At 43.1% G+C, this 27,064-nt stretch overlaps 1 protein-coding gene across 1 annotated transcript in view; it reads left to right on the top strand.

Moving 5' to 3' along the window:
• The first annotated feature begins 616 nt into the window (after positions 1 to 616).
• Positions 617 to 27,064, top strand: part of BMP3 (bone morphogenetic protein 3) — a 185,574-nt gene continuing 159,126 nt past the window's right edge. Inside the window, exon 1 of the mRNA XM_054065757.1 lies at positions 617 to 735. The gene's annotated coding sequence lies outside the window, so the exon portion shown is untranslated. The remainder of the gene's footprint in view (positions 736 to 27,064) is intronic.

The following is a 27,064-nucleotide window of genomic DNA, read 5'->3' on the forward strand; positions in this document are numbered from 1 at the left end:
GCTGTGCCACGGGCAGGGACACCTCCCGCTGGACCGTGAATCCCCCATCCCTGAGCCCGTCAATAGAGCCCAGAGGGGCAGGATGTCCAGGCTGCTGCCTTCCCACATCGTTTGTCAACCTACGTTCCCACTTCCTCTGAGCAGGACGGACAAAAAAAACCCCACTACGTTGGAACAGTGGCCAAAAGTCGTGCCTTAAGAAACCCGGGCCGGGCCGCAGCCCGCAGGTGCTCGCAATAACGGGGCGGGGTGCTTCTCCCACCTGGGGCAACTTAGGGAGCTGGGGGTGCGGCTGCGCAGCGGCTTGTCCTCCCGCACCTCCTGCCCGGCTCTGCGGCTGCTCGGAGCCCCCCGGCCCCAAGGTAAACACCGCTTCTTCCCCCCCCCCCGCCCATCCTGCGCCCCCGGCAATGCTGCATCGACCCTCCCTGCGCCCTGCTTGGACGCTTTGCGCACCCACCTTCCCCCGCCGCCCCTGCGCGCGACCCCCCCCCGCGCTCCCCGCGCGCCCCCCCGCGCGCCGCCGTCGCGCGCTCTTCCCTCGCCCCAGGCGCCCCCTCCCCTCGCGCCGCCGCGCTCTTCCCCATTCCCCCCCTGCCCCGGCGCGCGCCCCCGCCGCCGCGCGCTCCCGCGCGCGCTGAAGGGAGCGGAGCGGGAGGAGGGCGAGAGCGCGGCATGGCGGCCGCATCCCCCGCGCCCCGCCGGGAGGAACCGCGGCCGACGCGGGACTCGGAGGTCAGCGGCACGGCGGGGAGCGGGCTGGGAGCGGTGCGGGGGCTGCGGGGAGCCGGGAGTGTCGGTCAGGCGGGAGGGGTTCCTCTGAGAACGTTGCATCCCTCGGACACGGCCCGTCCCGCTCCTCTGCGTGCGGGATGAGGAGGGGCGGCTCGGGTCCCGTGCGGAGGAGCCCCCGGGAAAAGGGGGCGAGGGAGGGCAGCAGCGGGTTTGGGGTCGCGATGGGCTGGCGGAAACAGCGCTCCGCAAGCAGGAGATCTTCAAAGCGAAGGTCGGGACCGGAAAGCGTTTTATGTAAGCGGCTGTGCGTGTTGTAGCTTTCGCTGTTTATATTCACTTGGAGAAACAAAATGTTTCACCTAGGGAAACGAGCTTCTCGTCTGTCGACTGGTGTGAAATGAGGATAGTGGCGCTGGCGTTGATGCGTGAAAGCAGCTTCAAGTCAGTGCTGGTTTGTAACCAGACTTGGGAAGGAGGTCTTGCTCGAGTCCGGTGCTTACAAAACATGAGGTTTTTAGGCTGATTTTTGTGTCCCACGCTTGGAGGTGTTCAAGGACAGGTTGGATGGGGCAGTTCCAAGGGACGGGTCTGTCCGAACAAGTCACGTTGCAGTGGTATTCAAAGGGTGCTGACTGCTGAAATTTTGATCTCTGAAAATTGTAGCACATGTAGCTTGGTGGAAAATACTCTGGGGAAGTTGCAAAAGGTTTTGTGTCTCACACTTGGAAGGCAGACAGCGCTGGAAACGCTTGCTGTTTCCTGTGAGGCAGGGAGCTGCAGCTGGGAGCAGTGACGTGTCTCAACGGGCTGTGTCGCAGGGGGCACATCCCTGGTGTCCGGTGCTTAGTAGGCTCGCTGCCTGTCTTTTCCTTCTGCAGAGCAAGGCAGTGGGGCAGCAGGTGGTGGAGCTGGACTTCTGCCGTTCCATATACGTGCTCCGGCAGGAGGATTTCGGGGCCTGGGTGGCAGTGGCAGCAACCGCGGGACCAATGGCGGTAGCAGGCCTTTAGAAGTAGGTGCCTGCCTGACCGGGGTCCTCAGCGCCCTTGCGCTCACCTCACTAGATGCCTGCTCTCCAGCCTTATGGAACAGAGACCATGTCTGCACCAGGACCTGGCAGCCTTCACTGATTTTCTTCCCCTACTCAAACGGGCATTTTAACACCAGCTGTCCGTTCCAAGAAGCTGAATCCTGGCTGCTGAGGCTGCTTTATGACTTGTGTGCGCGCTGTTCTTTCTTGTGACCCTTCCCTAGGCTCAAATATAAGGTAACTGCTTTTCTTAGGTGGTAGATGTGTTTGAGACACCCAAAGTACTGCTTCTTGGTTACAAAATAACATGCTTTGATACCTGGGTCATCCTTTCAAAACCGTAGTTGAGAAATGTGTGTTTTGTTACACTTAGGACTGCTGGGGTCGATGGTGACCACGCAGGGAATGTGATGAGAGAACAAGGATATCCCGTGAGAAGGGAAGATGTTTTTATTTTGCTGGTCAGTTATTAGGCTTTGAGGACAGAGTTTATTGAGTAACACAGTGTAGAGTTCCTTTCCTGTCAACAACAATGGGCAAGGTCATCTTGGTTCCTTGGAGTGTCTCCCTGGGTCTGGGAGACAGAGATTGCTGTGGGAGTGCCCTCTTTACATAGCGTGACGGAGGAAAATCACGCAAAGCTGTATGAGAACCAGCACTTGAGCTTTAACTAGTTAGGACTGCTTGAGGGTCTCTTGGGATCTTATTAGAAGGTTCCTGCTCTTTTGGGTAAACTATTTCACTTCCGTTTCCAGAAGTCTTTGAGGGGAGAGCTGATTTCTCTCCAAAAATTTCTGACGAAGGAAGCTCAAGCAGAGCATTTTTTTGTGGGTTTTTGGGCTTTGCTTTGTTTTGACTTCTGCTCTTTCATACTTGTAACAGCATGCTACAGCAAGCATTTTCCATGAAAACTTACCTTGCACTCAGGATTCAGTGCTTTGCAATAAAGCTTTATTGTATTTTGTGGCTGATTCCTCCTACCTTTTTGTTTTTTTTGCAGATCTTAAAACATTTGGCTGGTTACTTTTCTGGTTTCTTCTTTTCTTTGTCTCTTGAGAAAAATAAGAAAACAACCCCTGTAAACAATCAACTTTGTTTTGGTGCCTCGATACAAGAAGCTTAATTTACAATACTTATTTTGTCAATATGGTTGGCAGAGCCACTGAGCAGCCTTTTTCTCCTGCGGTGCTTTTCCCTTTTCATGCTATAGTGAAATTATTATTTAATAATTTGACAACATGTATCAAATGGCCTTTGTAGCATTTGTGGGCTCACAACGTGTGCTGTGTAGTTAAGCTATTGCTATACTTCAGGTACAGTTCTGCAGCAAATGTCTATTCCAGGATTAAGGTGACTTTATTTTTTTTTTTTGAAGAATTAACTACCTCTATGGAAACATTAATTTCGCAAAATAAAAGGCTTAAGGGATGTCGGGGCCGACTCACAGGGTGAAGCGGACTATTTAAATTGTGTTGGGTTGAGTCTGCGTTTGGAGTTGCTGCTGTCAGTGCTTCTGAATCATCTGCCTGAAAAAAAGATATCTATGGTTTTCTCTGAGCAGAAAAACATGTCCTTGACTTGGACTTGGCTGCACAGGAATTGTCACTGTTAATTCTGACTGCTTGGATTATTTTGGTGTATGAGAGCAAACTTCTTAGGCAGGTGTCTTCAGGATTTCTGCTTTGATGGTCCTCTCCATTCCCCAGCTATTACCATGACGCTGCTGTCCAATACAAAAGGGCTGCCAGGGCTATTTCCCTTCCACAGTAACCTCCTCCATCAAAAGAAAACACACGCGAGTCTTCATTCAAAGCTAGGAGATGTGGCTGGGGATTTTCATACAGTGAGGAGGGGTTGTTTGGATCAAAACACAGAGGACTTAGCTGTTGGACTTGTTGTGTTCCCTTCAGGAAATTAAGTGGTGTTTAATGGTTTTGGATATACCTGCAAGCGGCTGGTATTTCTGGCAAGGGAGTTTTCACAGCCAGAGCGTTTTCTGTGTGCATTGCTGATATAAACACGTTATGCTGTAAGGAATGGTGTATACCAGTGGTATTGCACAACAGCTTCAAGCTCCGGTTGCAAAATGTACTAAAATAAGCCGGCCGCCATTATATGTATTACCTCTGCTGCATTTTGGCTCAATGGTGTGCCACTGGGCATTAGGCATAGCTGCTGTAGGCCTTCGTAATTCCCATTTTATTTTTAGAGTTTGTCTGTCAGCAGTCGGAAGCACTTCATTTACACAGGCTGTATTAGTTGGCAGCCTTTTACTGCCATGCCTTCTACTGCTGCAGCTGTATCACAGAAACCTGTAATCTGTTGGAAACATCAAGTCTTACGCAAAGGTTGGTAACGGGGAAGAGTCCTCTTGGCTGCAACAAAATACCTCCAAGCAGGGTTCCTGTGGAGTAGCAACAAATCATCAAGACAGAATTCAATAGATGAGTTAAAGCAGCAGTAAAGTTGAACAGAAAGAAGGCGATCTCTCTTAGGATGCTTCTTTGTTTTTATAGTCGTTGCCTAAATGTTACGGTCAGAGTTTGCTTGAGAACTAAGTTGTCGACTTCATTAGCCATCTTTACTTATATTTGAAAATCAGCTTCAGAGTAGCCATGTAATGCACCATACTGCAAAGATGCTTCTCATCAGAAGGACCAACATTTTCCCTCAAATGTCTGGAGCGGTAGTGTGTTTTTCTCCTACATCCTTACCTCCGCCTTCTAAATGCCTCTTGCTTAGTTGAATTGAGTTATTGGTTAAGGCATGTGCTTTCGTAGGTTTGGTAGGACTTGAAAAATGGTAAAAATAAGTTGAGTATGTGTTGCAGAAAATGGATTTGAGTGGGTTGGAGGCAGTGAGGTTTTTTTCTCTTTGTAAAGTAGTCTTAAACTTTTCTGGTCTCAGCGTCACATCCAAAGTCAAGTAAAATTGATAGGAGAAAGTAAATAGAAGTAAGAGTACTTTGTTTAAAATAAGTTGTGTTTTTCCACAATAAAAGGGGTACCATCAGAGAATTTGGGCTTTTTTTTTTTTTTTTTTTTTTTTTTGGTAAGGCCAAAGAAAGGGGACAATAAAAAACAGAGAACTGCAGACTGAGAGGCAGATAAAAACACAACATGACAACATGCCATCCGGTTTTTGTGACAAGGATGTATATGTGTTTCTTTGGGATCTGAAATGAAGAGGCTTGAGCCTAGGGTTGGTTTTTTTTTTTTTAAATTTTTTTTTTAACAGAAGCAAATTAGAAATCTGTATGTTTTTTAAACTAAGTTATCTTTACATAAGTGAAAGACTGGTTATTCTTTCTGTTGTCCAGAGGGACAGAGGTGGAAAAAAATCTCGTGTTCGTCAAAAGTGTCCTGTAACTTGCATAGCACTGATGTTTAAGATGAGCAGTGCTTTTTCAGCTGAGCATGCACAGAATAAATAAAACTCTGACTGACATCAAGACAGGAAACAACTTGATGTCAGTTGTCTCAGCTTGAAGTACGGTATTGCCTGATGATGCTTTAAGCTCCTCTTTTGACCGAACAATCTGAGGCAGCAGCAGTTTGTGAGTGCTTTTATTTCAAAGCCTGGATCCAGGCTGTGTAGACTGACTGACATCCATATAGTGCCCGTACCCGCATTTTACTGTGCGATCACCGTGGCCTCTGCTTTCCCACGCTACTCTCTCAAGGATTTGAAGTGACTTCTGCATGGCATGAGTATCCCCTACCCACAAGATGGAGAGCTAAGCACAGCTCCTGCCCTACTGACGTCCGCGTTGAAGAGGGGTGTGTGTGATACTGCCCCGGTCACTGACGTGACGTGGTGTCCGTGGCTACGGTGGTCCGTGGCCCCTGTGCAGGGAGTTGCCCGAGCCTGCGGTCGGAGCAGCAGCGGCTGGAATCGGGAGGATGTTCGGGACAGGGATCCCGTATCTGCTCCAGGGTTTGGTGCCGTACCTGCTATAGCCAGCAGAGGGCTCCCTCCGCCTAGGATTCGCAGTCCTCGAGGGCCCTGGCACCTTCAGGTACGAGTGGACTGGGGTGAGGGGGAAATCCTACGACAGGGCTGGAGCCGTCCTTGCTAAGGCTTTGCTCTGTAGGAGAGGCTGCCGCTTCCACTCGGCCGGGTCCCTCGGGCAGGGGTTAGAAATGCTGGGCAGCTACCTCTATCCAGGGATATTGACAGCCATTCAAGAATAACGTCCAGCTACGAGCTGCTCTGAAATAGTGCTGGATCTTTGTATCCTGAAATCGGTCCTTTTCACATATAAAATGCCGCTGTGGTAGTTTTTTGGTTTTTTTCCGAGGAGTGGAGCGTCGCTATTTAGCCCATCAGTCAGGGTGTGTGCCTGAGAAGGGGAAGGGTGTACAACATCACTCTCTGGGCTGCTTTTTTGTGGCTTGGGACACAAGCGCTGGCCTTTGCAGCAGGGACAGGAACCCAGAAATATTTCTTCCTTGCAAATGCAGGAGGGAGCAGAACAGGAAATGGCAAAGCTGGGCCTTGAGCCTAGGTGTTAGAAAACCTGGATGTGAGCTTTGTCGGCCAGAGGAGGGAATGAAACCTTGGTTCTAGCCATCCTGGGAGTATGTGTTAAGCCGTTGTCAGGTGTTAGCATCTTGTCTTTTATTTTCTGCACAAAGCAGTTTGGGAGGTACCTTAAAGATTGCCTCTTTGTCAGAGAAAGCGGAAACTGAAACACAAGGGGGAGCTCGTTTTGTTTCTGCAAACACAGGCTTGAGGCAGTCGCAGAGTAGTTTGCTTTCCAATGTTTAGCCAGTGTCCTGCCAAACACACTTAACTTTAACCTGTCTGTCTTTATCTCTGATCCTTTCATGATACTTTTGCTGTGATCGTTTACTCATGAGGGGTGAGTTCAGAAACACCTCTGCCTACTGGATGTAGTTTTATGCCCACCAATGTTTCTCTGAGAAAAGCAATTGTGTCTAATGAAAATGCATTTGTTTTACAAACTGTATAGAAAATAGGTATTTTGGTACATGGGCAATAGTAGGTCTTTGGCTGTCCTCTCTTCCTTTAATGTTGTCTTTAGGAGCCCACTACAACATTAAAAGTGAGAGAGGTAAAGTTTGTTTTTTTGTTTTTAGATTTTAAATATTGCTTTGCATTTCAATATTGTAGGTGATCCCACTGAAATATAATGGAAAGAATTTAACTTGAGGGCTCTGCACTTAATGGTGGCCTAATTCTTTCCATGTATTTCAGTGACTGGAGATGCAGGAAATGCTAAATCCCAAAGCAAATGTGTGATTATAATGTTAAGTGCAACATCTTTAAAAGAAAATCATCGATTGGGGGTTTTCTTGTGTGCGTGCGTATATGGTCAAAAGGCTTTTCTTGTGTACAGAAGAAAAAAAAAGAAATCTGCTGAATGCAGGCCTTCGCTCAGTGTGTAGGATCTGAATTTGCAGTTTGATTCTTTCTTCAAATCTTCTCTCTGGTTCTTGTGCTAGAGGGGCTCTGTGCCCAGCACAGGCCCCGTGGACTCTGCTGTGGCTGCAGGGAACACTCTTAGCAGTTAAATGGTAACCTGTGGTTTGGAATTTCTTTAAAAGTACTTTCTTTGTTGGATTCAAGTTGTGGCTGAGCGTTAAATGGACATTCCTTCGGAGGGAGAACGTGGGGAGGGATGAATCTGTCTATTCTTGAAGCAGTGTAACAAGTGAACACCTCATAATGCAACTAAAGGTCATAGAAAAAAGTGGCATGATTTTAGTTCTTGCCTTTCCCATTTTAGCTCACGAATTAATTTCATCTTTGGCATGGACTATACCTTCACGGAGGAGAGAAGGGGGAAAGGAACCATCTGTCCTAGCAAGTGCAACGTACTGCTTCAGTGGAAAGATGTGGGGAGTATACGATGCTTTCAGTTTGCTGGGTGGGCCCGTGTCTTATAGCCAAGGTTAAATCAAGGGACAGCTGTTTGAAACACTTGTGGCTTTTAAGGTAGCATAAAATATATGGGGAGAACCTGTTCATTCCTTGTCTGAAACACTGGAAGGCGCTTAAGGCAGTTGTGTGCCTGGTTTCCAGTGAACGAACCTGCAACTTCCTCTGAGGCTTTGAAGAACCAAGTCCCTGTGGATGCTGTAGAACCACTCCTGGTTTTGTTTGCTGTCAAATCTCCCTCAGAGCTATCGCTAAGCTCCAGCACAATTTTTTTTTCTGTGATGTTATGGAAGAAGTATAGTTATTCGTTATTTCATATCAACGTTCCTCTGCACTCTTAGCACTTGCTAGGACTGGAGGCCAAACAGCTTGAGTCATGTGGCTGACAGTCTGCTTTTTGGCTCGATCAGAATGAGAATTGGAGAATGTGCAAGAAAATCCACAGCAGGAATATCTGAGAGCTTTCCTTTTCTTCCCCCTTTTTTATAAGCCCTCAATGTATAGACAAAATTTAGATTGATATCTATGTTGGAAGGCTTCTCTGAGCTGAATTTTTCTAGGCTTGCACATGTCTTGGTAATTCAAGATTGGATAAACAGAGCAAACTGGGACAGCCTTAGAATCTTTGATGGTGGCCCTTCTGGCCTGGCAAAATAGCTTTTTTGGACATATTGCTGTTTCCATTTCTGTGTCTCTACTCCTTCTCCACACCCTGCCTTGGAGACTTTTAAACTAGTACCTTAGTGGGAAGAGGAGGATGACCCATTCCTGACCCTAAATCTTACAGCAGAATTGAGACCAGCTTTTTCCCCCTCTCAATTTTTATTGCTTGTTCTGCTGTTAAAATAGCAGCATGTTTTTCTCAACAATTCAGTGTGAAGTGGCTCTCTCAGACTAACGAAAGGAGGAGACAAATGCACTCTTGTTGAAAACTGACTCTTTGACAGTCATTTGCTGATGATAGAGAGATCTGGTAATTCATTCTGCTTCTGTCCTGGTTTGGAAGTCCTGAGACCTAGCCACAGAATGAAGCGGGCTTGAGAATTGCTTCTTACCCACAATGTGACATTGGGCAGAAATTGCTAGGAGATGGATTAGTTAAGTTTGAGAATTGTACTAGTTGGTATCGTTGATGCTAGGTGCTGATAATCCTGGACTCTTTCCCTTCTGATACTTACCGCTTTTCTGTGTTTCCTGTCAGATCTTGCCATCTATGTCTATCTCTCGGTTAGTGTTTTCCCACGCTCTTTGCAGTTCTGTATCTTTTAAGGAAAAAACTTCTTTCACTAACCTCCAGTCTTGGCTTCTGTGCAAATAGCAACTCTAACTCTGTAAATGGTCGTGTAACCATAATGCTGTTCTTTTTCTTATATGTTCTGGTAAGGAAAGAATTGCTGACACTTTATTGCCTCTCTGTGTTTTGGTTTAGTTAGTCCCCGATTGAGCGGGATAGGCCAGACTTCTCTAAGTTTCTCAGGGATTCCACAGGCGTGAGTAAATTCCACATTTAAATTAGCTCCGTACATTCTTTCTGGGATTTCCCCAAACTTGTGATGGCTACGTACTCAAATGAAAAAGACGTAGAAGGCCGTCTGAAACTGCAAATACCAGTTTAGTGACTGGTTTCTTTCTGCTTCCCCTTGTGTCTCTAATGCCATAAGAATCAATGTGCCAAGTGGTGTCTTCAGTATAAGCTTCTTGAACGGATACAGCAATAACTTCCTTTCTTGAGCGTGGGCCTAGGAGGCATTTGTGTCATCTTAAGCAAAAAAACTTATGTTTCCGACAGTAGACCTCTTGTGGTTGTGTACACTACATGAAATCGAAGGCCTTGGGAAATGTAAATGAAATTTCAGAAACCTGGTAGGGAAACAAATCTGTACAAATGCTTGGCTGAAGACATAACATAGAAATGTACATGTAAATAGTGGGTGCATGTGTACTGCAAGCTTTGGATTGGTTTGTGCCTTTAGTCCTTCAGAAGTCAGACAGCAAAGCTGAAGGAAAGAGAGAAGCCTCAATGGCTGCAGGCAGGGACAATATGTTTTCTGTTTTAAATTGTATAGCCCAGAATTGGGAATACTGAAAGAAAAAGATTTATCCATCTTTCTGTCTATCACTGGATGGAATTTTAAGATGGTATTGCGGTAAGCTCTTTATTTTGTGGTTTTTTTTCCTGTTTTCTAAGTTTGTTTTCAAGTGGTGCATTGAGGAATGAGTCAATAGGTCACATGATTTCTGATTGACGTTTCACAGAAGTGGGTGTAGGTACACGCTTTCCGGCAAATGCAAATATGACGTGGAAAGCGTGAGTAATGATTTGCTGCCTTGCTTATACAGGCTATAGGATCAGCTTCTGAAAGAGCGAAGCAGCCAAACGGGTACTTAATGCATATTTTGAGTGGCATGTATTTATATTTGGGGACCATTCAGTTCACTGCTTGTGAAAGTGGTCCCCAGGTAGTGCACAAACCTGAGAAGTTCTTGATAATTTCAAGTGTTCCATCCTTAATGTTCTTAATACAGTATTAAGTGTTGTTTGAAGAGGTCCAGGTGTGTTTGGGTAGCTTTCTACTCTAGGCAGTGAATTTGTTACACTAGCAGAAATGTTTTCTCACCTGGAAGTGTGTTGCAACAATCAACATTCCTTGCTTAGGAATAAACTGATATTCATCTTTTTACTTTTTTTTTTTTTTCTTTATAAATTATGGATAGTTTTGGGAAAATATTTGAAATAAATATGTGAAACGTGTTGAAGTAGGTGCTGAAAAGTATTTCCTTTCTAGCGGGATGGTTTGTTATTTTGCTAGTAATCTCCAAACAAATGAAACCGGAGTCCGGAAAATGGATTTACTTCTGGATTCCTGCAGTTCATAATCTACTTGTTCAGATTTCTTTTGGACAAGGTAGATACAAAAAAAGTGGAAACTCTAGCTAAGATGAGCTAAATACCTGGTGAAGAGAAACAGTCTAAAAATAATTTGGTATCTTCTTTCCTTTTGGTACAAGTTTGCCTAAGGCAGGGATGCTCAAACTTCTGCATCTGCGCTTTCTTCCAGCTTTCTCCCACTAATGTGCTGTGTAAACACACACCTTCAAAGTGCTGAAATCTGAGTGTTCTATGTTAAGTGAAAAACAAAGCAGCTTTTCTTCTCTGAAGTATATCAGGCATTGCAATCTTTTGCAAAATATAAGTTTTGAGCTGACATGTTTCTCAGCACCAAAGTCAAGTGACAACCGCCTGCCCGCAGTAAGGACTAGACAGAATTTTCTGCCTGGCCACCTCCAACGCAGTGGATGGAGAGTTGTGAAAAAGGGTTTGTCGGGAGCTCTGTTGTGTTAAGGAAACGGCTTTCACAAAAACGAGTACAGGAAGTAAAGATCTGCCAAGGCTACTTACTTAAATGTTTCGGTGTCTGGCTGTCTCGGCTGCACAACCGCCAAATTTCTTCGGCATGCAAATCTGCTTGAGGATAGCAAGGACCTCAGCGTTTCATCTTGAAAGGTTTTGATGTGTAATGCTTGATGGTATGGTATATTTGCATTTTTTCTGTGCGGGAGCTGGTACCTGCTGGGGGCATATCCTTGCGATGTTACAGTAGCCAGTGTTGCTGGCTTCTATGGAACAGATGTAGCGCTTGGGCTGAACTGTGCTTCTTCACCAGAGAGCTTGGTCTGTGGGTTAGTACTGCTTGTACAAAAGTAGTTACATGGTATTTTTATGTCTCTCTTAAAGGCAGAAAACGTCTCTTAATGTAGCTGTGGGAATACAACATGTTTGTCTTGTTCATCCTCTAGTATCTCATTCTGCTCCCAAGGCATTCTGGTGCATTTCTTCGAGCTGTATGTGTGTGAGCAGCATGCTAATGAGGCCAAATTTATCTCTGGATTACATCCTGTGGAGGATTGCAGTGTTGGTGGGAATTGAGTGAACTGTCAGCTGGGACTGGCTCATAGGTGAAGGACACCTGTACTAAATTATACAGTAACGTGAAAATGGAGATGTTGTAGTAGTCTCTGTAGGAACTTGAAACACTCCTTGCCCTATTTTCACACAGTATCACTTCCAACTGAAGTACCTGAATAGTCACAGAATTCAGTATGCCAGTTTCTGAAAGGCAAAGTCTGCGTATCCAAGATTTAACTGCGTGCAAGCTTCTCTTTAAGCGTCAGATTTGGCACCAGCATGTGGATTCTTACTTTTAGCTTGGTAGAAGAACAAGGATACTGTCATGAAGGGTTTTAAACAGAAACCCAAAAGTTGCTGTTAAAGTTGTTTGGAATAAAAACAAGCAGGAAAATAGCAACTATGGTTAGTGTGTGAAGCCACTGAACTGTGGAAGAGAGGTGGTGGTAGGGGATTTAGGAGCGCTGTTGAACTTAGCCTGTGTGGTTTTCCACATGGAATAGCGTGAGGAGAATTTTCCTCTAGTACACTGTACAGAGATATCTGTAATGCTTTTGCAGGTCATTTGCTGCTGTTGGAGAGCTAGCGCACCTCTCACCTCATGCTGAACAGCTCTGATAGTGATCGGCATCCTGCCACAGCAAGTGAGTGGGCTTGGCAGAAGGTGTTTGTTACAGATGGGTTCTTCCTCCTCACACATTCCCATGCCCCAACTGAACTATGCCTAGTTATGTGGCTTTCAGTTGTCTTGTCACTGTTGTTGTTGCTCTCTGAATCGGGGTGAAGATTGTGTTACTGAGATAGCTTCTGTCTGGTGTTGCGTTAAAAGCGCAGGACCTCAGTGTACCCTTTTCGTTGAGGACTGGAGGTAAATGAGGGGTTTAAGTCTTCAGAGTTTATAGAACGGATGTGGCATTTCCAGACATTTTATTTTTTTCTTTGAATCATGTCACAAAAGATTACTATAGAAAAGCTGTGCTCTCTGTTACCTTTTTTCCCCAAGTAAACGTAGGAAGCTGACAGTTGCATTAGTGCTGTGCTTCTGTTCTAGCAAGGCAACTTAACATTTTTAGCTTATTTTTTCTGTGTTCATATTTTTAGTTGTGGTATTTGGAGGCTGAACTTGTAAATTTTTTTCTAGAAGTACAGTTAAGTTTGGTAACTGGAAAGCAATGAGGTGTGAATGTCCATGCTACATCAGGATAATGAATTTGTTGATAACAGAGTTGCACATTCTTTGCACTGTTAGCAATGTGGTACAGAGTGGCCAGTGTGTTCTTTGTTTTAGGTTGGCCTTGAAATAACAGTCAAAAATCTTGTATGAAAACAGTTCAACAAACAAGACTGACTTGGTAGTAGCTGGATAGTCCAGACTGTCTATGGTAATGTAGAGGCCTCTCTCCTGAACAATAATAGCCAGTTGGAAGCTTATTGTTTCATCTGCGATGGTAGGGTTTTGTTTTGATTTTTTTTTTTTCACCATAGGCATCTGTTAATGTTTCTCTACACTGATTGTTCCTTGGCCTTCTATTGTCCAGCCACAAAGCTTTATAAGGTCATTCTATAGCTTGTTGTCAGGGTGTCTCTCATACCCGCAACGAATAATTTCTGATCAGCATCAAGCTTTCTTTCCTGATTACTCCTTCCCTTTTCCCTAGGTTCAACAGTGCACCTGCAGCCAGGAGCCTACCATTGTCTGTTTTTTTAAAAGGTAGAAAACAGAGGGTCAAAGTAAATGGTCAACTTTCTACAATATTTACCATTTCCCGGTACTCCGCTATGAGTTTGTTTACTTAGGAGCCTTCACTGATGAGCTTTCACAAATCCAAGAAAACAGTGTCCATCAGATCATCTTTATGCATGTGCTTGTCACTGCTTCAGAGAACTCCGAGGTTTGTAAGGCCGGATTCCCCTCACAGAAGCTGTGCCGGCTCTTTTCAGATAGATCGTATTCATGTGCTTGTTTGCAACTTTTCTTGCCCGAGTCTGTACCGATCCGCCTCTTATCTAGAGATCTTTGTGTGCTTCTCTGTGGTGTGACACTTTGCTGTAAATGCTTGCTTTTTGTCACATTTATTGCTATGTCCTCTCGGTCCTGGGTTTAAAATAGTACAACTTATAAGAGCACTTGTCACGTGCTTTACTTCTGCTTGTGTAGGTTTTCAAAACCTGAGGAAGTACTCATTACTTTGAAAGTTCCAGCACTGCTTAGCCTAGAGGAGGCGCCTCTCATATTTAATTTTTTTCTTTTTGGTATTTGGTGAGAATTGTTTATTAATAACAGCCTTGTATATTATGGAGCAAGAGGCATCCATCTTCAGGCTTTTTGCTAAGCATCTTCCTGGAGGTAGCTTTTTACAGGTAGTGCTTGTCTGTTAAGTGATCACCTGGTGAGATTAAGAGAATTTTTAATACAAACAGTATGCGTGTCTGTTAGTTTTCATTTTTAGTTGATACCTCTCAGAGCAGAGCACTGTATGAGAGGTAAATATACTTAGATGCCTTTGTACCTTCCTGCCTGCAGTCTGTGAGCTCGCAGGCCCAGTGATTTCTGCTTCTACTTAGGTCACAACTCTAGCAATTTGCAACTATCTGAGGAATTATTGTATTATCTAAGGAATTATTGGGATGCTGTAAATTCTGTGTGAGTACTTCATTGGGGAATATGTTTGATTATAGGTAACAAGCTGAGCAGTTTTTGGCTGTAGCCTAGATAACAGTGCTCCCAGGTCTGAAAGTGCATAAACATTGGGAGCTTCTTAATGCTGAGTCTGCTTAGTGACAGGATTAATAGCACTTTAGGAACCACAAACAACGTAAGAACTGTATGGGGACTTATTTACACGTTAGTATGAGAAGGTCCAAATGAGAAGGCAGAGATACCAGAGCTTAGACTGGAAAGCATGTTGGGTTTTGTGAAGAGACTGGGAGCTGAGTTGAGCTGGTGTGACTGGAAAGGTAGCCTGCCTTGATGCTTGCTACTGGAAGGTGTCCTATGCAGTGTTGCCCTGGCGTGCCCTGATTCGTTCCCTCTTTCTCCACGTGCAAATGTGTATGCTTACCATACTTTATAAAGAGTGGTATACGTGGTTCAAGAATTACTGTCCAAATAGAGTGTTCTGATCAAACAACTTTTGTGTACTTGCGTTTATGACCCAAGTTACTGAAGGGAAAGCCCTTTCAAGGGCTGTTGTAAGTTTGGAAGTGAGACAACATGTACCAGTTACATTACAGGGGAGGAGGGTGTGAGACACAGGGACCTTACTAGAATTGTGTTCCATTTGACACTGCAGTAGTTGAAGAGGATAGTTGTTCTTGCACAGCATGCAGTGGCACCGACTGTCTCTCTGAATGTAAAAGAAGCAGGACTGAACTTTCTCATTGCTTTTCTGGGAGCATCTTTCCACAAATGTGCCTCTTCATTTTGTTTTTCCTGCACTCTAATTTTAGCTTTTTTATTGAACAGTGAATCACAGAATCACTAGGTTGGAAAAGACCTCCTGGATCATCAAGTCCAACCATTCCTATCAACCACTAAACCACGTCCCTGAGCACCTCATCTACCCGTCTTCTAAATACCTCCAGGGATGGTGGCTCCACTACCTCCCTGGGCAGCCTGTTCCAGTGCCCAATGATCCTTTCTGTGAAAAATTTTTCTCTGATGTCCAGCCTGAACCTTCCCTGGCAGAGCTTGAGGCCATTCCCCCTTGTCCTGTCCCCTGTCACTTGGGAGAAGAGGCCAGCACCCACCTCTCTACAACCTCCTTTCAGTTAGTTGTAGAGACCAATAAGGTCTCTCCTCAGCCTCCTCTTCTCCAGGCTAAACAACCCCAGCTCTCTCAGCCACTTTTCATAAGACTTGTTCTCCAGCCCCTTCACCAGCTTCGTTGCTCTTCTCCGGACACAGTCCAGAGCCTCAACATACTTCTTACGGTGAGAGGCCCAGAGTTGAACACGGTATTCAAGGTGCGGTCTCATTACTGCCGAGTACAGAGGGAAAATATACCTCCCTGGACCTGCTGGTCACGCCGTTTCTGGTACAAGCCAAGATGCCGTTGGCCTTCTTGGCCACCTGGGCCACTGCTGGCTCATGTTCAGTCACTGTCAACCAACACCCCCTCTAGGTCCTTCTCCTCTAGGCAGCTTTCAAGCCAGACTTCTCCTAGTCTGTAGTACTGCATAAGGTTGTTGTGCCCCAGGTGCAGGACCCGGCATTTGGCCTTGTTAAACCTCAAGCCACTGGTCTCAGCCCAGTGGTCCAGCCTGTCCAGATCCCTTTGCAGAGCCTCTCTATCCTCCAGTAGATCCACACTTCACCTAGCTTAGTGTCATCTGCAAACTTACTTAGGGTGCATTCGATCCCCTCATCGTCATTGATAAAGACATTGAACTGGACTGGACCCAGCACTGAGCTCTAGGGGACACTATTTGTGACCCGGCCTCCAGCTGGAGTTAACTGCATTGACCACCACTCTTTGGGCCCGGCCATCCAACCAGTTTTTCACCGAGGAGAGCGTGTGCCTGTCCAGGCCAGAGGCTGACAGTTTCCCAAGCAGAATGCTGTGGGAAACTGTGTCAAAGGCTTTCCTGAAGTCCAAGAAGACTGCATCCACAGCCTTTCCGTCATCCAGTAGTCGAGTCACTTTGTCATAGAAGGCGATCAGGTTAGTTTGGCAAGACCTGCCTTTCGTGAACCTGTGTTGGCTGGGCCTGATCACCCGGTTCTCTTGCATGTCCTTCATGATAGCACTCAAGATGACCTGTTCCATGACTTTCCCTGGCACTGAGGTCAGACTGACAGGCCTGTAGTTTCCTGGGTCCTCCCTCCAACCCTTCTCGTAGATGGGTGGAATCATATTGGGCTACGCAATAATATTACAATACAATGCAGCAAGAGTTTTAAAATCACCTCAAGGGGGTTCACCTTGCAAGGGCTAATGAAAAAATGTTGTGTTATTATGTTAACCATTTAAGAAAAATACCAGCTGCTATCAAGCTGCTTTTCTCCACTTATTCACCATAACCATATCGTGTGAACTGTAATATTTCTTCCCAGGCTATTAGTGCTTAATTGGCAACATCCTTTTAGAAAGAGCTCAGTAGTAAAGAAGATGTTTTTAAGCACTGTGATATGTAACATGGCAATGTGCGATTAAAATTCACTGCATTATCTCTCTTGGTATTACTGCAGGTGCACAATAGCCACTGATCAGAGACAAGCTATTCTATTGATACATCTGCACTCACAAAAGATCCTGCATATAAAGAAAGGATGCCAGAGAGAAGAATCAAGGAAAAGGCTTGACACCATCGACTGAGCTGACACCATTGTATATTAATTGCTTGCTTAGGGGAAATATTGCAGAAGGGTAGAAGCAATTCTTAAAACCACTCAATTGTTACCCCAAGGCTGCAGGCAATGCAGAGATTTAAAGGATGTTTACAGATAAACTTCCACAGCAGCTAGAGGTTAATTCAGCTCTGGCTGAACCCACAGGGCTGTTTTGATTGCAGTGATCAGGCAATTGTCCTTAATGAAGAGATAGCAGAACAGCTGCATGTGGCACTAATATTATTTTGTAGCAGTCTTGCTGACTGGGGTGTGGAAGTCCTCCTGTCGGCTCTGCTGTGGGGATGTGCCAGAGCCACAGCAATACCCTACGTGCAGGAAAGACCAGTCCTTCTGGTAGGCGCGGTTGGAAGTCCTGTTGATGCTGAGGTGTGGAAGTTAATGAAGGCTGGTTGCCTGGCCAGACTTCCTGGGGTGTGTTGGAGGGAAGTACGCAGTGAGTAGCACTTTGCTGTTTATCAGGAGCAAGCTGTGCGAGCTCTCCGCCAGGTGCAGCTATTGGCAGATGTGGCATTGGCTGTGTTTACCCGGTTTGAACACTTTGCTTTTTTTAGGGTTGTGATGCATGGGTTTGGGGAGGAGCTGTACTGTGCCCTCAGTCCCTACCTTCATGTGTTCTGCGGAAAGAGTGTTTTCCTTTATTTCCAATAACTACTCCAACAGCTTTTTTTTTTTTCTTCTCTTTCTTTTTTTTTTTTTTTTCTGGAAAGATTAAGGATGTGGTGGGATAAAGTAGACAATGGGATTTGAGGTAACTTGCTGCATTTTTGTCAGATATGTAACTAGTATAATGGATGGGTTTTCTAGAAGAAAACATTCCATAGTAGCATAATGGTTTCTGTAGACACCAAGTTCGCCACTGTGTGTGTGTGCCAGATTATGGCATTACACTTTGGGCCCTGTAAGTATTCCCACAGACTTAAAATGCTGAAGAATTAATGAAGTGCTTAAATTAAGCATGTGGCTGAGAAACAGCAGTGTTGTGTGCTGAGTCACTGTTTTCAGAGAGAAAAGGGTCTTGTTTGAGTGAAACAAGACACATCACACAGTTTAGTTGCCACATTTCACCTGGATAGCCACAACTCTGGGCTAACGCCTCTAAGTGGATCTAGGAAGTAGCATAAGCGACACAAGCAGATCTCTGGAAGATGCTGTCTCCAAGAGCCACCCTGAGGCAAGTTACTAGCATCCCTCTAAAGGAGGGGAACGGTGCAACTAGCCTGTGGATGTCTGACGTTTGTTTTGAACTTCAAACCTTTGTTATGCTTCCCCATATGACTTAGTTTATGTTTAGTAACTTTTGACCTGTGTTGGTTTGGGTTTTTTTTAGTTAAAATTAAAACATGGTGGGTTTATGACATTAAAAGTTAGAGATATTTTTAACAAAAATTGGAGAGAGTTGCCTAGTTTTGCAATTGGGGCATGAAAGCTGCATGTTCTCTGTGTAGAGGAATGAAGGTAAGGTGCAGGATTATTATTTGCAAGTGGATTAAATTTGTTTAGGTTTGTTCTTCATCTGAACCTTTTTAATTCTTGAAAGCTAATGAAATACTTCTGAAAGACAAAATATCGAATTTATTTATACAAATCTGCCATCTGGAAGGAGTTCAAGTATTTTGGATTTGAAACTGCATTTTTCGTTCAGCCATGAGAAACGCAGCAACAGAGAGTTGGGCAGGTTGCAGTGCTGTAGTGAAGCCTGGGTATTGGCCTGTGCTTAGATGCGTTTCCTATCGCAGCTTCAAGTACTTTGGTGCTCTGGAGTTCAAAACAAAAGAGAATGCATAGAAATTTCTATGCACAGAAAATTTAAGCTAACCCAGCTGTCGATTGCAGTACTACCACTCAGTGTGTATGTGATTGAAGCTTCTGGTCAGCTATTATTTTTAAGCAACATTTGGATTGACTTTGCTGGTTTTGTCTTAAAATTTTGCTGATATTCTGCCTGAAATCTGCCCTGAAAATGATAATTCTGTGTCCCACCTCCTTAATATATTACTCTTTATTTCATAGAGAGCAGACTTCATTCATTCATTCTCCAGAGAAACTGGCAGATTGAACTCATCTGAATTACAGAAACATGTTTCAGATAATTGGTTTTTTTTTTTTTTTTAAAGGGAAACCCCCAAACCTCTCCAGAGCAAAGCCCAGGCTTTTCTGTTGCTTTTGCTTTTTAATTGAGCCACAGCTTTATATAATGATATGGAAGCCCTCTAGAAGCAGTCCAACATAGTTTTTGCACTCTTGAAATAAGATCTTCAGACCAAATTTATTGATTGTTTTATTAGTATAGTGCCAAAAATGGAGATAATGCAGGTACAAGCTGACAACAGTCCATGCTTCCATTTTTCATTCCTGAAGAGGAAGCTAGTCGTTTTGTACGGACGGTGCACTTCAAAGCAGGAGGCTTATTTGAAACTTTGCATTCTGCTTTATAAATATACAGGATGGTTAAACCAGTTGTCTTGCCATTGCACTACAGAAAGATCAAGAGAGTGCATACAGTATTTGCATTACAGTAGGAATATTTAAGGATATTGGTGTGACAGTTCTTATGGATGAATCTTGATGTGCATGTAAATCTCTAGTACTGTAGTTGGGAGAGCAGTATCTGAGGAACAGTGACAGATTTTGTTTGGAGTACTTGCAGCCAAAGAGAGCTGAAAAACTGGATGGCCTGCGTTACTCAAGGCTGCTGCTTTAAACGGTTTTGCCCAAGTCTCTGCTGTGTTAACTAATAAACAGCGGCTGCTAAAGGATCTTTTCTGTGGTCCTCCTCTCTTCTGAAGTGGTGCACCAGGGGAAGAGTTTATGTATCATGTTGAATACGAGTTGAGAGGGCAAATGGAAATTTTGCTTTGTATGCTGTGGGAGCCCTAAGATTTAAAAGCCATTTTGTGCCCAATGAGGCAGAAACTTTATGGGGTTTGTGAAAACAGATTTTGAAAATCCCACAGACATCGAACAGATGTACATCAAGGGAAGGTTTTCAGTTGTGTACTTGTGAAAAATCTCTCTTCATATGTCTTGTGGTTTCATGGCTTGTGGATCTATAAGTTTAGAGTTTTGACCTACCTCCTCCACAGAGGAAAGGGCTCCTCTCCTCTGAACACAGCCCTTTCTCAATGGTGTTCAGAGGAGATAGTTTGAAAACGAAGCACAAGATGTTGTGTTAGGGCAGGATGGCCCTGGAGCTTCTGAGAGAGTAGGCTGACATCCTGTGATGCTGGTGTGTGATCAGGCTGTCTTGAAGTATGGTGTTTGAGCACAGATAGTGCATACTGCATCTTGTCTGTGCAGGTGTAATGCCACGTTATAGACAGGACCTTGTCTTCTGATCCAGAAGAGTGTACGAACAGCGAGATTGTTTTGCACTTGCAGCTTGGATTGTACGTTGCTAAGGTTCCAGTTAAGAGCCAAACCACTTGGTTTGCAGGTTTATAGCTATGACTTGTTATGACAAAGAAAGGCTGGTCAGAAGGGTAAATCATTATCAGTTGCACAGCCCAGACCCATTTTTGACAAGCTAGAATATGATGTAAAAATGCAAAGATTTCTTTTTGTCCTTGTCCTGAATAAAATTCCTGTGCTTTATTTGAATTTTCACTTGCACCTGCATTTCACTGTGTAAAATATATGTTTTAAAGAAAATGTTGTCATGGCTAATACACTGTAAAGGAGAACAGTTTCTTATAAAATCTGCCTTGAGACTGTGAGTTCAAGACAGATTTGTGATGTGTTACGATGCGATGCCACTGCAATAGGAAAATAGTGTTAGGTGCAAAGTCCTGATTAGAGTTGTGGAAAATGGGAGCTAAGAGGCGAGTAAGAGTGAGTGCTGATTTAAACTGCAATGGGTGTCAACGCTGGCGCAACTATGTTTAAAACTTCCAAAACTAAGACCTGTAAAATCTTAGCTCTGTCTTCAGTGGGTTCTGTTTAGTTAGCTTTTACTTAATATTTAGGTAACTGTGAACCCCAAAGAAATAAATTACACTGTTTCTCACTTTGGGAATCTGGTGTTACGCTGTTTTCTCACTGGTGGATTCTTAAATGCTAATGTACTTATTTATGTTGTCCTATTTGACCACTAGAAGCTTGTTTTTTTTTCTTCTTTTCAAAGTGGCTGTGGCATTGGGTATCACTAGGAGGACCTGACTATTCATAAGGGGTCGTCTTAGGAGCGTGTGGTAATTTTGCTTTTTTTTGAACGTGTCTGAAGTTGAGCCACTAAAATAGCTATTGTCTCCCCTAGAAAGCTTTCCCCAGAGGACTGTCAATCTGTGTACTTATTTTAATCATGCAGCCAGATGTACTAAGGACTTTATTTTAAAAGAAAACACTTGTAGTAGATTTCTGCCAAATCTGTTTTGCATCTCCTCCAGTGTGGTAGTTCTGGGGTTTTAGTGATTCGGGCAAAATTTATAGACAGGACTATTTCACTGTTTCCTTGCACTGCAAGTGACTTGTAGTCAGATGGATTTGCAATTAGAAAAGTCTAGTGTTATACTGGCAAATGCTAATCTTTCCTAAAACCTTTTTAATACCTGAAGAGCTATGCATGAATTTGTAAGAACATAAGATTAGCAAGGACAAATTTTGTCTTTTTTTCTTAGAGGTATATTTTCCTAAATCACAGAATTTAGAGTTCATGTCCTAACAAAGTGTTAACAAAATTATATTTTGTATTACTTCTCAGGGTATGCCGTGCTAGTGTTTTCCATTGTTTTCCTGCTTTGAGGAAGATGGCTCCTTCTGTTGGATAGAAAGAAAGTATCCCTTTCCTAATTTAAAGATTCTGATTTAAATAAGCAAATGAGTTAAATATGTACTAGGACTGAATTATAACTAGGACTGAAAAGAGAAGACCTAGTAGAAATCACCCTAAAGTACTTTATTTTGAGTTTGAACATCGAAAATACCAGTTTGATGCTTGCTTGGACAGATGCTTGGTCGAAGGTTGAACTGGAATAACAGTATCAGACTCTGCAGTGAGAAGTAAAAAAAGATTTTTTTTTTTGTTGTTGTGGTTTCTTTGTTTGTTTTGGTTTCGTTTTTGGTTTTATTTTTTTCTCTAAAGTATTGCACCTGAACTGAGAAACCAAGCCTTTGGTCTGCATGGGGCACTAGTAAAGACTGAAATGTGTCAAATGGGTCTTCTCAGGGGGAATATCTCACTTGCATTCTGGGCTTTGCATTGACAACATAGTAATTTCCAGGTAGTTACTAAGATCTGGTATGGTGCCCTTTTCTGAGGATACCAGTGAAGACTGTACAGCAATACCACAGATGTGGAGTAAGGAGAAGCAGTAAAGGAATTTTGCTTGCGAGGAAGATGTGAAATAAAATGGGTCAAAAGAGGGTGAATATGTATGTGTACTTAAAAAATAGCTAAGTTTAAATACACTGGTGTTATTACGTAAAAATAAGGACTGCCCTCTGAATAACAATAATACCCAAGTAAACAAAGCAGTGGGACAAAAAACAGCAGGAGTTTTGTCAATCAATCCTTTAGGATTATTTTCAGAATTGTAGTATTTTTTACTTCCGCCAACTTCTTTTAACCAAAGGTCGGGTACATTTGATGATTCTTTGAGTATGCCGTAGTGATTTAACAAACCTTTTGATCTCTTGTGAAAACGTTACTCTGCACGCTTCAGTGTACTTGATTGCTCAAGCTGCTCTTTCATTTTTTGCTTCTTTTTGTACCAATATCAGAATCTCTTGGCAAGACTGAACTTGATGATTTCCTTAAAAGACAGGTGATAAGAGCATCCTTTGCACTTGCGGTGTTAGATGAGACCTGGCTTATGACAGGACTGCAAGTGATGCTCACCTGACAGGCACAGAATCCCTTCTGTGGATCAACATATTTTGTTCCAATGAGTAATTTCTGCTCCAGCACCAAATATTGGCTCCTGTTCTGTTTTTGAAGTGCTGTGCTGCTATACATATTTTTGTAGGACAAGGTTGCAGAATTCACTCATTTTACTTTTTCAAACGTTCTCAGAAGAAATTGAAAGAGTACCAAATGTGTGTAAAATAATGAAACAATAATCTGTTTAGATAACTTTTAATTTTGTCTTAGTTCAGCTTCAGGAAGAATTCTTTCTTGTTATTGTGTCATGTGGCTACATGAAGAGGAGCTCCTCTTGGAATGCGTCTGGGTCTCTCACCCAAGGGTGCAAAAAGTGTTAAAGGATTCATTACCCTCAGGCATGCGGAACGTGGAAGACAGCCACCTGGGAGTTCACAAATTAAATTCCTGGATTACCTTCTGTCATAGCAAAGGAAGTGTTTGGTGTTAGAATAGCATATTGCAACATATTAGCCTCAAGTTTTGCTGTGGAGCTAAGTTTGTGAGGAATTTTGTAATGGGTCTCAGATGTATTGTAGTTGTTGTGTTTGAAGGTCAAGTAGCTGATACATTAGAGTGAACAACTGAAGAAAATACAAACATGTAGTAACTTCTGTTCAAATATCTCGCTCACTTCATTAACCCTTTTTCTGAATTGTTTTCTCACTGTTTTACCTGCTGTGGAGCTGGTTCTTGCCTCTGCTTCTTGGACAGAGGTGATAGTCTCCAATCTGTCACAGTTGCTTCTGAGGACAATGTTCATCAGATCCATTTGGTGAATTCTGGCCAAGTGTGGTTTCTTCACCTTTTGATGTTCCAGGGCAATGGCAAGTGAGTGCTTTGTTATAGCAATGCTTTGTTATAGCAATCACTCTAAAAATGGTGCTCAACTTAACGTGACGAACTAGTTAGGGCTGGAAACTCTAAGTTCCTGCTAAGTGAATTTTTACATCCTGGTAGTATTGCTGTTGGGCTACATGTTGTATTAAAATTTAGCATGAGTTGGCAGCTGCTTTGAAGAGCTCGGAGTTGAGCCGACGAGACCAAGCAAGTGAGCAGTGCGACGTTTGTCCCGTGTTCTGTGGCACTGTGTGTGTGGCTGGTGTTTTTTTTTTTCCCTCCTTCTCTTATCTGAGCCTGTCCATCCTCTCCTTCCTTTTTCATCCTTTCATTCCTGGAGCTACGGCTATCACTGTTCACAGACTGTCCAGCAGAGATTTAGGCCTAACTAAGTTAGGAACATTGTAGGGTATTAAGTCTGGATGGCTGGATTTGCAGATGTGGTAGACTTGCACTGACGTTGACTGCTCCAGATACCTCAGCTGAGGGGTGATCTACACACTGCACTTAGATCCACTGTAGAATTTTTTTTTTTTTTTTTCTTCTCCTGGCTTGTGCTGCAAGTTGGTAGCACTTCTTTAGTTGAGAGACATAAAATCTTTTTCTGTGCTGCGTCATTGAGCAGGTTTCCTTTGGAGTAAGACTAGTCCTGAACTGTATTATTGGCACAGGATATATTAAAAGTCTGAAAGTTCAATGACAATGTATATTAAAACCTCCCCGTGTAGTGAAGCGATCTGCTAAGGTCAGTATCAGGAACAGTCGTGGAGAAAGGATGAAGTGAGAAATCAAAGCTACACAAAGAAGGATGAAATTCTAAACACAGACATGAGGTATTTTCTTCTGTGACTGGACTCTGTGAAGAGAAGGAGGCAGCCCATGTTCAGCTGGAGCTATTTTGAATTTAATTTGCAGTCAAAAGCTGTATAGAAACCCCAGGAACATCAGCTTCCTGAGAAGCCTTTGCAAAAACACTCGGGACTGGGCAGTTTGCCTGGTCCCTTGCCAAAGCCGAAACCTGAATTTCACTTAAAATCTAATGTATGACAGCAAAGGAACATTTCAGATTGTGTTCCCGAGTTTATTGCAGGCCATCAGTTGGAAAACAAAGACCAATACACTTCCTGTTGTGTGTTAATGAAATGCAAAAAGCAAAAACTCTGGCACTGCAGCTGTTGGATTTAAAATCATCAGGAAACTATGATTACTCGTAGAGCGTCAGACAGGTCATATCAGAAATGTTGCCATTTTGAATATTGTGTATGTGTGGAAAAATACATAGCAATATAAGCAATGATACCTGTGAAGAGACCTGAGCCCAGGACTTTATCTCCAGCATCTATAAGCATTAAGAACTATTACAAATTAACTGTATTAGTGAAATGGAAGCAGTTGTATATGATTTGGAAAGTGTTTAAACTTCACTTCCTATATGATAATTTTATACATATATATACACAAACACACAGAGACACACTGTTTTGTTTTGTTTTTTTTTTTTTTTCCACTATTACTTGGCATAGTTGCCTTTTATGATTGCCTTGATTTCTTTGGCAGAAATCCATATAATAATATTAAGTAAACCACAACAATTCCTATCACTGCGTCTTTGAAAATGACATGATTATATTTTCTTTTTTGAAAAATAGACCAATATGCACTGGGAGAACATTAGCTTTAAAGCCGTTCAGCCACAATCAAGAAATACTATAAAATTAGTGTAAACTGCAAGCCAGTAAGGCACAATGTGAGGCATGATAAGTGGGTTATACTTAAACTTTGGCAAGGTTTTAGAGGATTGGGCAGAGCCTAAAATACAGCTGGGGTGAGGAAGTGAGATCAAATGGATCAACTGGTCTGTAGCTCTTGCCTTCTGATGCATGCACTTGTTGAAAGAAAATAATATAGATGATATTGTAATGCAGTAGCAGTCGATGGTATGGTCACCTGGAATCCTTGGAAGATACTGCTGGTTAAAATTAGATTTAGGACTATCTGTGTGAGAAAAGCATATGACATGCAAGCAAAGCTATCTGAAGACAGTTCTGCCCTTAAAGATCTCATAATTCAAGGAACAGTTTTATTCTAACAGCTGTCTTTTCTTTATAAGAAAGGTTTTGATAATGTTTATCAGAATCATAGAAGTAAGCTGTTATTAAGTACAAATTAATAAGATGAAGCCGTATAGAAAAACAGTGAGGTGCAGTCTTGAGACCTGAGGTTTTGATCTCTTTCGATTTGTTATTCTTTTGGCAAAGATTATTGAGGGAAAGGTTGTGAAACCTGCTGTTTGCAAGGCAGAGGGCCGGATTCAGTGGCGTGTGTATGGGCAAGATGAGGATTTTGAGCTTTATTTGAGGCTGGAATTGGTTATAAAATGCATTTGTGACTCTCCTAGTTACTGAATCGGAACTCCTTGCTGCGCTTGGAGCATCAGATACTTACTGTTGACAGGGTGAATGGGCACCGATGTGTGGTAACCATTGGAGTATCAGGCCCTAAGCTTCTGGAAGCAGAAATTTGCCGGTAGACTTCTTGTCCTGCTCTTGTCTCCAGGCCCTCAGTCACCTGTGATAGTAAAAAGAAGATAAGATGTAACTGTGAAATACTCTGTATGTGCATGATTTCACTTTGTCAGTCATGAGAGACTAGTGTGACGCTAATTTACTGGTGAAATTCTGAGTCTTTGAGCACTGCTATAGCTCATACAAACTTGTGAGTACTGTGCTGTTTGTTGTTTTTTTCTTTTTTTTTTTTTTTTTCCCTGAGCTGGCCGCAGGCATCAGAAGTTATGTTCTGTTTCTTCTTGTGCAAATAGTAGGGCCAACAAAGGATTTGACCATTGAAGAAGGTGAGGAATTTTCATTAGCTGAGCTGATTTTTGCCTCCTATTATTGACCGGTCTTTCAATCTGTACGTTGACTGATAGCTCTCATCTCTTGTTGAATCTGAATGCATTGCTGTTAATGTCAGTCATATAACTATCATTGTCGTCATGTTCTGTCTAGCCTTTTACTTCTTGGCTCCAGGGAACTGTTGAATCATTTATTGTCTTAGCTTATACTTAGAATGTCCCTTTCTCATTTTTCACTTACGTCACATTGTGCATATAGCTAGCTGACTGTGGAAAGTCAAGAGACAAGTTATTGATCACACAACCTGAAAACATCAGAAAATCAAATCTTTTATCTGAAGACTTTACGGTAACAATAAGAGATAAAATGATGGTCGCACATTCCTTAAGCATTTGTGTTGTGTTTATCAGGAAACAAAGATGAAATATTTGAATTTCAAGTGGTTTGCACTGTACTTTATAGCCAGGTGGCTTGGATTTGAATTTGTGTGGTGGCAAATCTCCAAAATGGGATAGATACAGTATAGTGTGTGTAACTATAGCCACTTAGTGTTGCAGCGTAATACCCCAAATGGCTTCATTTATTC

This window comes from Cuculus canorus, chromosome 4 (genome assembly GCF_017976375.1).
Source record: "Cuculus canorus isolate bCucCan1 chromosome 4, bCucCan1.pri, whole genome shotgun sequence".
Classification (NCBI taxonomy): domain Eukaryota; kingdom Metazoa; phylum Chordata; class Aves; order Cuculiformes; family Cuculidae; genus Cuculus; species Cuculus canorus.